Source organism: Benincasa hispida, chromosome 9 (genome assembly GCF_027475165.1).
Source record: "Benincasa hispida cultivar pf3 chromosome 9, pf3_genome.v1.1, whole genome shotgun sequence".
NCBI classification, from domain to species: domain Eukaryota; kingdom Viridiplantae; phylum Streptophyta; class Magnoliopsida; order Cucurbitales; family Cucurbitaceae; genus Benincasa; species Benincasa hispida.
Genome location: NC_143486.1, coordinates 9,050,312 through 9,061,970, shown reverse-complemented (window position 1 = coordinate 9,061,970; position 11,659 = coordinate 9,050,312). Strand labels below are relative to the sequence as shown.

Here is an 11,659-nt window from a genome sequence, read left to right as displayed (position 1 = left end):
TTTGAATCTCCAGATTAAACGACGAGGAATTTTGAGCTTAAATTTTAAGTGTAACAGAGAATCTGTGCATAAGCAGATAGCTGCTTGAGAGGAACAAGCAAATAACTCATCGTGGAGATTATAGCGAGATTTTGTAATGAGGATCTCACTCTAGAAGGGAATCTCGCTAGAAATTGGGCTGAATCTCGCTAGAAATTAGGCTGAGTATTGCTGGTATCGCTGGTAAGGTGAGTATCGCTGGTATCCGTGGTATCACTGGTAAGGGAGTATCGCTAGGAAAAGCTTGATCTCGCTCATAAGAAGAATCTCGCTCATGAGGAGAATCTCGCTAGTAAAGTTGTCTTTGATGATGAAAGTTGCATTAGTAAATGAACTATTTGAGGTATTTTGCTAAGAATTCTAAGTAGTTTAACCGAGAATTATGTCCTTTCAAGCCAAGAAAAACTAGGAGAGGCGTATAACCCGTTAAGAGGCCAACGAGCTGTGAGTGACCATGTGATGATTTACTGTTTTAATGATTTAGAAACTAAGAATTCTTGAAGATATTTCCCATTCTAAGTGTTTAAATGAATTGCCAAGCAACATATTTGTGAAACGGTTTCTCATGCTAAGTAAAGCATGTTTTCCATGGAATTGACATGATTTAGATATGTTATCTTGTCCAAATACTTTCAGTATGTTTAAGTAACTCCATTTTTATGATGAACCAGTATGATGGATGAATTAGTATGATGATTTGAGCACTAATCTTTAGTGTTCAACTAAATGTTTATGACTAGTTATATGACGGATACTGAAGAACAATGAGAAGGTATCCTTTCAACTAATTGTTTATGACTAGTTATATGACAGATACTGAAGGACAATGAGAAGGTATCCTTTTAACTAAATGTTTATGACTAGTTATATGACGGATACTGAAGAACAAGAGAAGGTATCCTAAAGATACTGAAGGACAATGAGAAGGTATCCTAGTCAAGTACCTAAGGTATGACGATACTCAGTTATAACCACGTGCACGTAGGGAATATGACGTCGAGGGATTGAGCGAAAGGGTTCTCCTCGATTAAGGTTGCATTGAGAGTTAGATCTGATAATTCACTCTCAACTAAGGATAAAGATAGTCATATCTTCTTCTAGGCTAGAAGGATAGTTTTGGAATTGCTAATGCTTATGAATGTTTATCAACGCAAGATGTTACTAATGTATAAGTTTTCCAAGTATGTTTCCCATATCTACGCATGCTAATAGTTTTACAAGCTAGTTCAACATGATTTTATTTTGCAAAGTATGAAGCATGCGTTAGGGTTAAAGCTAAGGTCGTATGAAGCTTGATGTACTATGCTTTAAATACCTAAGATTGTCAAAGTACATGCGTTAGTATTCCTAAATATACTGAAAGGGATACTGAAGGTAGGGAAGGTATCCTAAAGAGTTTTCTATGCCATATTTGAGAACTATTCTTTAAATGCTTTTTGAGAACTTGATAGCTTGAGTGAGCCAGATACCAAAGGTAAGGAAGGAATCTGAATAAATGTACCTAAGGTGTTGACGGTACATAGAAAACTCCATGAGCACATAGACAGGTCTGAATGAGAAGCCGAGGTATGGGTCTCTTAGCTAATAACAGATGTTGGGAGCTAGAGCGATGTATACTCGTTCTCAACTGAGGAATAATGATGTTAATGGTGGTTTTAAAGGTTTTATGTATATGTTTGCTTGGTATACTCTAGTTTCAATATTATGTTCTCAAGCTTTCGGTTTTAAGCATGAGATTTATATTTTTATTAAGTCACTCACTGGGCTTCTAGCTCACGTTTTTGAATGTTTTTCTTTTTCAGGTACCTTTTGGTTTTAAGCATGAGAATTATATTTTTATTAAGTCACTCACTGGGCTTCCAGCTCACGTTTTCGAATGTTTTTCTTTTTCAGGTAGCGTTCAGTTCCCAAAGGACTATTCTATTCTGCTCTGCCACTCAAAGAAATAGGTTGAAGGAAGCGTATTGAAGACCTGTATTAGTTAGTACACATGTGTCTGTCTAGTGACTAGTATTCTTGATGGGGCTCACTAGGTTATAATATCCATGTATAAACAATGCTGCGAAACCCTGTGATGTAAATGTGTAAAGTTCTGAGTTAATATGTATGTATTCAGGGTTTGAGTATTATTTAACAGGTAAGATAGGCAGTAAGTGCCAATAAAAGGGTTAGTAACTGCTACAGTCACCATTCCGTTCAGGTTAAGAGGATAATCTGGTACGGGGTGTGACATGAACGATGTTATATAATGAGACGTTAACACTTCGTGGTCAGGTCTTATACAAACTCTTTGTATAGGACGCCCCCGCTCATATGTCCCCAACACGAATGATCAGGATCAGACCATCTGTGACAAGTCATCACAATTGTGACCATTTCACAAAGCGGGTCGCATCCGTAGCATTACCAGGATAAGGTTTCCATCCTATATCCATATACTACAGACCATTTTGGTTATCACTCAAGACATGATCCACTTGTATGTCACCATATACATTCTTGAGTTACATACAAATAACCAAGGATGTTATGTTTATTGGTTTGTGGTAAAACAAATAAAACGTGAAACTGAGCAAAATACAAGATGTGAAGTAAAATATCATATATTATACAACACAAGCATTCATACAAACTATTTATAAACTACAGGACACGAGACTTTAGGGCATCAACCCCAACAGTCTGCCACATCCAAATTTGTCATATGGGATGGGTCAAATATATCATTATCCTAATATGCAAAATTTGCTTCCACATTTTTCTCTTTTTCTTTCAGAGAGACTTGATAGAGGTTAACTAAGTGTTTTGACATACGACAGGTACGTGACCAATGCCCAGTCATTCCGCATCGGAAACATTTATTTTCAACACTTTTTGAACTTTTATCTTGTGGAGATTTTCCTTTATGATCATCATTTTGTGTGGTTCTTTTGAAATTTAAATGATTAGAACGACCACCACGAAAATAATATTTCTTCCTCTGCCATGGTCACAACCTCGACCACGATTATTATTAAAATTCACAGCATTCACTTCAGGGAATGGTGTTGTTTCGGTTGGTCTAGATTCGTGGTTGTTCATCAATAACTCGTTATTTTATTCGGCCACGAGAAGACATGAAATTAGTTCATAATACTGTTTAAAACTTTATCTCGATATTACTGCTACAGGAGCATATTCGAGACATGAAATGTAGAAAATGTCTTCTCTAACATATCAACATCAGTAATTTTTTCTCTACATAACAACAATTTTGAACTAATTTTAGATAATGCGAAATTGTAATCACTTACTAATTTAAAATCTTGTAGCTTCAAATGCATCCACTCATAACGAGCTTTAGTAAGAATAACTATCTTTTGATGATTATACCTCTCTTTTATATTTTTTCACAAGATACGGGGATCTTTTATTGTAAGATACTTCATTTTCAATCCCTCGTGGATATGATGACGAAGGAAAATCATAGTTTTTGCGTTGTCCTGATTGTATGTCATATTTCCCTCTTTAATAGTCTCTCCAAGATTCATAGCATCCAAGTGGATTTCGACATCAAGTACCTATGACAAATAATTATTGTCGTTAATATCAAGGGCGGCAAATTCTAATTTTATGAGATTTGTCATGGCAACACTATCATAAATGTTGTACTTATGTTAGAAATTTAATAAATATTGAATATGCAAAATAACATTAAATTTATTAATTATAACGAAGAGAAAAAAATCGACATACCTTTAGAACCTACCTTTAGCGGGAAAAATGACAAGAGCTCGTGCTGATAACGTGTTGTAAAATTGGGGAGCACAACAGGAATACGGATATGAAAAATATAATATAATAATAAATAAATATAATAATAATATATAATATAATAAATAGAAAAAGAATATAAAATAATAAATATATATGTGGGAGAATTGACATGTAGGATGTGGCTATTAGGATAATTTCCTCCATCCTACAAAATGCATAAATGACCACTATTTATAGGAGAATTGACATGTAGAATGTGGCTATTAGGACACTAACCATGTATAAATTTGTGACACATGGAGTAACATATTTAAGGACATATGGTTGGGATAGGCATCTATATTGTATAATATTTATAATAACAATTAATTTTATTGATTATATTTGTTGATCTCACTATTTTCGGATCTTTTATTTGAATATTGTAGATTTAAAAACTTATTAGAAAAATATGGTTGTTTTAAAACTAATTAGAGATTTGGGGTAGTTTTGTCTGTTGAGGCTAGATATCGAGGGTTGAGAATTCGACGAAGGTGGATGTCGAGGGTTGAGAACTCGACGATACTTTGCTTGGAAACTTGTTGAATGTTGAACATTCGACCTACATAAGTCGAAAGTTCAACCCTCGACAAGCTGAGTCGTCCCATCTCTGCCGCTGCTGACTGAATCTGGGCAGCTTTAATAAGGTTGTCATGCTGCCCCAACCACCGCTTTTAATTTCAACTCCCATGGGTCGAGTGTTCAACACTCGACCTATGTGATTTTAAACAGCCCCCAACCATTCTCAGATCACAATCTTTGCCTTTGCCCATTTTCGAAATCCTCTGCCTTCTTCCTCTCTAAATCCCTTTCCTCCCATTTTTCTCACTGCTTTCCGTTTCCATTTCTCTTCTTCTATTAATCCCTCTCCTCCCATTTTTTTACTCAGTACTTTCCATTTCCATTTCTCTTCTTCTATTTTGTTTGATATAAATTGTTCCCACACTTCTCCCTTGATCACAAACTATATTAGTTCGTTACTCTACTAAATTTTTATTTTTTAAGAATAATTATAAATTTTATTTTTGTTCTTATATTATTATTATTTTTATAGATTCTATTTTTTTAATTTTTTGTTGTTGTTGCCAGATAACAAATAACAGGAAAAAAGGGTGAACGTTGTCACTATGAAGGAAAAAAAAGAACTACCGTCGAATTTGTAAGTTGAACTTTAACTTTTATTTATTAGTAGTTTTTTGTTTTTAATATTTGTTTATTCTAAATATATCATTTTTATTCCTTATATTGATGTCTACCATGATAATGTTAATTTTTTAATATTAATTTTTAATTGAATATCAATAAGTAATTTTATTTATTTGTCGTTTTTTTTAATGATATTCTATATTTTAGTATTGTTTTTTAGTTAACAAGTTTAATATAGTTTAAAAAGTTTAGTTTATTGTTATGTTTAAAAAGTTGATATTTATAGTTTAATACAAAATTATTGTGATAGTTAACAAGCTTAGTATAGTTTAAAAAGTTTAGTTTATTCTTATGATGTTTGATTTCTTTAGTATTAACTTTGATGTTTATAGTGTTAAAATGTTTAGTTTATTGTTAGGTTTAAAAAGTTGATGTTCATAGTTTAAACGCTTTAGTATTTTTAGTTTAATACAAAATTTTTATGATTTTTTTAAATATATTTCTTATGATATTTGATTTTTCTAGTAACTTTGAAAATATAGTTTAAAATAGTTTGAAAAAATTTAATTTAATTTAATTTTTTTATTTTGTATTAAATTTGAAAAAATAGTTTTAAAAAGTTTACCTCATTGTAATTTGAAAAGTTTAATTTGTTGTTATGTTTAAAAATAGTTATAAAAAGTTTAATTTATTATTATATTTAAAAAGTTGATGTTCATAAAACTAAAAAGTTGATGTTTATAAATTAAAAAGTTTAATATTTTTAGTTTAATACAAAATTATTGTGATTTTTTAATATACTTCTTATAAAAAGTATAATACAAAATTATTGTGATTTTTTAATATACTTCTTATAAAAAGTATAATATAAAATTATTGTGATTTTTTTAAAAAGTTTAATATTTTTTAATATACTTCTTATAAAAAATATAATACAAAAAGTTGATATTTGTCTTTTTTTTTGTTTTTTTGATTTTTTTTAAGAAAATGGCGGGCAAATGCTTGGGATTTTTGTTGTTTACAAAGATAATATGATTGATGGTATTGATGGAGTTGACTATGACCAACCACCAAGTAGGAGTTTTTAGCATAAATGTGAACAGTGGAATTGTATTTGAACAATTCATTCAAATGGTTGGAATGTCACTTAGTGTAGATATAGGAACAAATAAGATAGATATAATATATAGACATCCTAACCTAGAACCATCAGGATCAATAATGTTTATGTCATTCCCTATTTTGAATGCACAAGCTATGAACTTGATGTTCTCAATCGTAATGTCATTGCCGAATTTAGTGCATTTGTATGTAAATGTAAATAGGATAGGGGTGGATATAAACTTGAATACATCATTTAGCCAGTTTGAAGATCCAACTGAATGTATTGATCCTGATTCGGAGTCAGTTGCATCGCCATGTGATAATGAAGATATGGGGGCTAACAACGTGTATAGAGACTTCAAACTGAAATGGATGATGAATTTGAAGAGTTGGATTTCGATGGTCGTGAGCATGAGATACTTTCAGATACATTCAATGATTTGGATATGAATATACTGGATAGCATTCGAGAACATGACCCAATTGTAGCCCCTGTGGATGTTGACAAATACTCAATTGTATAAAGGGATGATTTGTCAAGAAAAAGAAATGCTACAACACGCGGTCAAATGTTTTGCAATAAAATGTCACACACCATATGAGGTTGTTGAATTGACACCGACGATTTGGACAATTCGGTGTAAGAAGTGGGAGGAAGGTTGCAAGTGGAGACTTCGTGCAATAAAGAAAAAATCGCATGGCTTGTTCGAGATCACTAAGTACGATGAGCAGCATACATGTTTTTATTCAAAACTAAGTCAAAGTCATGTACAATTGGATTCATCAATGATTGTACCAGAGTTTTGTGATGCCGTAAGAGAAAAACCATCTATCAGTGTGGCACAACTGCAGTCCGACATCAAATCAAAGTTTGAATATCATGTTCCTTACCATAAGGTATGGGAGGGTAAAAGAAAAGCGTTGGCTAAAATGTTTGGTGATTGGGATGAGTCTTACAAATTGTTACCTAGGTGGTTGTATATGGTTAAGCAGACCAATCCTAGAACAAGTGTAGAGTGGAGAGTGAAAGAAATGCTTACTGAAGGCCATGTTATCCTCACTTCTGTATTTTGGGCATTTGGTCCTTGTATAAAATCTTTTAATAAATGTCGGCCGATAATTTAGATAGATGGTACACACTTGTAAGGCAAATATAGAGGGAAATTGTTGATTGCTACATCAGTTGACTCGAACAGCCATCTTTTTCCACTTGTATTTGTCGTTGCTGATGAAGAGTTCGCAGACTCATGGGGATAGTTCCTGAAACACCTAAGAGAAATTGTAATACACGAAGATGTGTGTTTAATTTCAGATCGACATGCTAGTATAATCGCAGCAGTGAACAATCCAACAAATGGTTGGACGGGACCAAAATGTCACCATCGTTTCTGCTTACAACATATCGTCAGCAACTTTAATAAAAAGTACCTATTTAATTCATTGAAAAATTATGTTTATCGTGCTGAGTGTCAGTTTCAAATTCAGAAGTTCAATAAAGCAATTGAAGATATAAAAGGAATAAATCAGAGCTGTCTGAGTTTTTTTGACAACATTAGTTTAGAGCAATGGACTCAAGCACATGATGGAGGATTCATATATGGGTGGATGACGACAAATCTATCAGAGTGCATAAATGAAGTCCTTAAAGGAGCTCGAAGTTTCCTATAAATGCTCTTGCTCAGATAACATTCTTCAAATGCGTGAATTATTTCGAGAAAAGAAGAGAAGAAATAAGGGGATGTATTGGAGCGTCAAGATAAATATACCCAGTAATATTATTATTTTTTATATATATGTTATTAATAATTTATTTCAAGCATATTTTATAATACTAAGTGGAGTAAAAATCCAGGTACGCACACGAGAAAATAAATAAATGGGCCACAAAATCTAGTAAACATGAAGTACTATCATACGACGGTATGAAGGTGTGTTTCATGTGAAGACCGGACGTCATAGATTCAATGCCAAAGGAGGAAACGCTCAAATATTGAGGCTAAACAGGTCCGAGCGGATTTTCATGTAACAAGTGGCAAGCATTCGGCATTCCATGCTCACATTTTATGGCCGTTTGCTCACATTTTAACATGAACTACGAAGACTTTATTGAGGACTACTATAAATTGTCAACGTATACTGAATGTTACTCCCCTCAATTTCAACCTGTACCGCATGAAGATTACTGGTTCACGCACCCTAATATGCCCGTCTTACATCCTGATCCATCGTTGTTGAGAAAACCTGGTAGACCGAAAAGTTCACGTTATCACAACGAGATGGATTGGATAGAACCAGCCACTCGACAACGATGTGGATTTTGTAATCAGTTAGGCCATAATCGAAGGAAGTGTTCTTCATTACTAAGACAGGCTTCAGATAGTTAGGGATTAAAAAATAATTTTTTTTTATTATATATTCATTTTATTGTATATTCAATTTTTTTATTATAATTTATTGTATATTCAATTTTTTTTATAATAATTTATTGTATATTCAATTTTTCTATTGTAATCTATAAAGTTATACGTTATTCTTTTAATTGAGAAATAAATACTTCTTTTATCATGTATATTTAATTAAGTGTAGATACTTTTATTGTATATTCAATTTTTTTATTATAATTTATAAAGTTGTACATTATTCTTCTAATTGAGAAATAAATATTTTTTTTAATTGAAAAATAAATAACTTTTTTCTTTCAGATCATGGCTTTAAACCGAGAACCTGTTGATCCCGATGTTTTATACGACCAGTCCATTCATCGATCATTTTTTATATGGCGAGTTCGTACTACTGGAAAAATATCTTGCAGGTGTCGAGAGGCAGTTCTCGAACGCACTATCTCACTCCACCCTCGAATACTACCGCTAGTGTGCACATCTGGATTCTATGGGGTTGTCAGATTGGGATTTATTCAGTTGGACTGGTAGATCACAGCCTTGGTCAAGAGATGGAGGCCTGAGACGCATATATTTCATATGTCTGTTGGAGAGTGCACTATCACTCTACAAGATATAGAAGTGTTGTTGGGGTTACCTGTTGACGGTGAGCCGATCACCGGAGTGATGTACGATGACTGGTCACAAGTTTGTCAACTGTACCTCGGTGTGACCCCACCTACTGACAAAATTAAAGGATCGAGGTTAAGTTTGATATGGTTAGGAACACAATTCCGTGAGCTCACAGATGAAGCAGACGAGGAAACCGTCATAAGATATACACTAGCATATATACTACAAATGATGGGTGGAAGTCTGCTTTCCGAAAAATCAAGTCATTTTGTTTACTTGATGTTCTTGCCACTATTAGCTAACCTCTATGACGCGGGCCGGTATTCGTGGGGTGGAGCATGTTTGGCATGGTTGTATAGACAACTATGCAAAGCAACAAGACCTGAGGTTCGAGAGATAGTTGAGCCTCTCATACTTTTGCAACTATGGGCTTAGAAACGATTTCCAACAATGGCTCCACAGCTACAACATGTTAATGATGCTCAGCTAGCTGGACGAGCCTACGGTTCTCGGTATGTTGTTTTAATTCAATTTAATTTTTATATCACTGATTTAGTTAATTTAGATTCTAAATTATCAATTTAAAAATTTAGGTGAAGAGATAAATTTTGTGTGACTAGGACAGCCACACATGTAGTCAGCCAGATACATGTTTGATTTGCTTCAACTTGATCAGATACATTACACTGAACCTAATTGATTATTTTATACACATTTTTATTGTATTTGTCTTTAATGTTCTCCAATATAATATTTTGTGTTTCAGGTTATTTGGGAGTTGTACAAAATTATTATGCATATTTTGCCCAATTTTTGTACAAATGGTCAAAACATATGGCGGATGATGAGTCATCTCATATGTTTTCACATTGGTGAGTGGCATCTTCCTGACAGGTAATGAGACAATTCGGTTTTCAGCAGGATGTCCCATCGCCTTGTAATACTGAACCCCTACTACATGATATTGACTTAAGGACTGGAGATTGGTCCGAAAAAGTTGCACATTTGGTAGTGCAATGGCACTATCGTGCAAGGTTTATTGCAGTGAGGGTTTCTATTTAACAGTTTGACAGGGATATCACTCAAGACTATATTCATTGGTATAATAATATCACAAGGGGCTACGTCACTCATCCGGGAGCAGCTGTGGGTCATCTAGTAAATTAATGAATATTATCTAATTATTTTTAATTTAAATTTATTTTAAATATTATCTAATTGTTTTATAATTCACAGAGATCGAACAACAGTAGACTCCGTGATATTGCGAATGATTCGAACCAGGTTCTTGCTATATGCAGTGACAACCAAAGCTATATGGATGAGATACATTATATGTACGATATACCTATTGTTCCTCCACCAGCTCCTAGACGTAGAGGACCTGTACGGGAAGAGGATGAGTTTGATGAGGTTGCCCATAATATGGAAGAGTTGCCCATGTGATGCAGACGCAGAGTGAAACTGATTATGTTCGTCCGATGATGATGATGCCAACATTTGGTTAAGGACATTATGACTCAGAGACTGGTCCTTCGTCTTCATACGTGCATGGACATGGTCGGGGTTGTGGAGAGCTTAATGAATATTTATATCATGAAGGGTCTGTATAGGTACCAGAGCAACATCAAGAAGAACCAGAGCAACCTCAAATTCGAAGTCAACGACGTCCGCCTTGTGGGACACATTGATTTTTGTAATTATTTTTATATAAATGAGATATTTTAATTTACATTTATTTTTATTTTTATTAGATATTATTTTTTTAATTTATTTCTTTTAGAGTTTAAATAAAATAATAAAATATTTTTAGAAATTGTTTTTATAAAATAAAAAATTAAAAAAAAAGAAGAAGGTCCAATGTCTAAATTAAGAAAACAAAAAAATCTAAAAGTCGACTAGGTCGAATTTTTAACCCTCGACCTATTAAAAAAAACAACAATATTTTTTTAAATAGTTTAGAAATTACAATATTTTTTTAAATAGTTTTTAAAACTACCATATATTTTTAATTTTCCCCACTATTTTGGGGGGTACAAATGCCAAAAATACCGAAACAGAAGTAGTTTTCATTGATTTTCCGTTCAGACGAACCGTTTTGAGCAAAATTTAGTAGGAAGGAAAAAAAGCAAAAAATCGCCGTTGCCGGGGATCGAACCCGGGTCACCCGCGTGACAGGCGGGAATACTTACCACTATACTACAACGACTTGAAGACTCTCTTTCATCATATTAATCTCCAGCGAGGTATTTAATGTATTTCCCACGATGAATATTAAGCACCATAGAAACATAAATAAATAAAAAATGTCTAACGTAAGTGTATATTTTACTACAAAATCCCATTATCTCTTTTTATAGTTGGACAATTGTAGGATAAGAAATTAAACCGTTCGTGTTATTTGAAATGATAATAAGCTTCATATTTATTGACAAAATCTAAATTCATCTAAATTTATCCAATAAACATAATGAAAAAAATCAATTAAATTATAATTATGGATATCCACATATACGAAAATAACTTCATTGGTCAAAATATTCTTTTTCTTTTTAAAAGATAGA

General features: G+C 33.0%; 1 non-coding gene across 1 annotated transcript; it reads right to left on the bottom strand.

Moving 5' to 3' along the window:
* Window positions 1–11,232: 11,232 nt before the first annotated feature.
* Window positions 11,233–11,304, bottom strand: TRNAD-GUC (transfer RNA aspartic acid (anticodon GUC)). The gene has a single exon. It is a non-coding gene; the product is annotated as a tRNA-Asp (tRNA).
* Window positions 11,305–11,659: the final 355 nt, after the last annotated feature.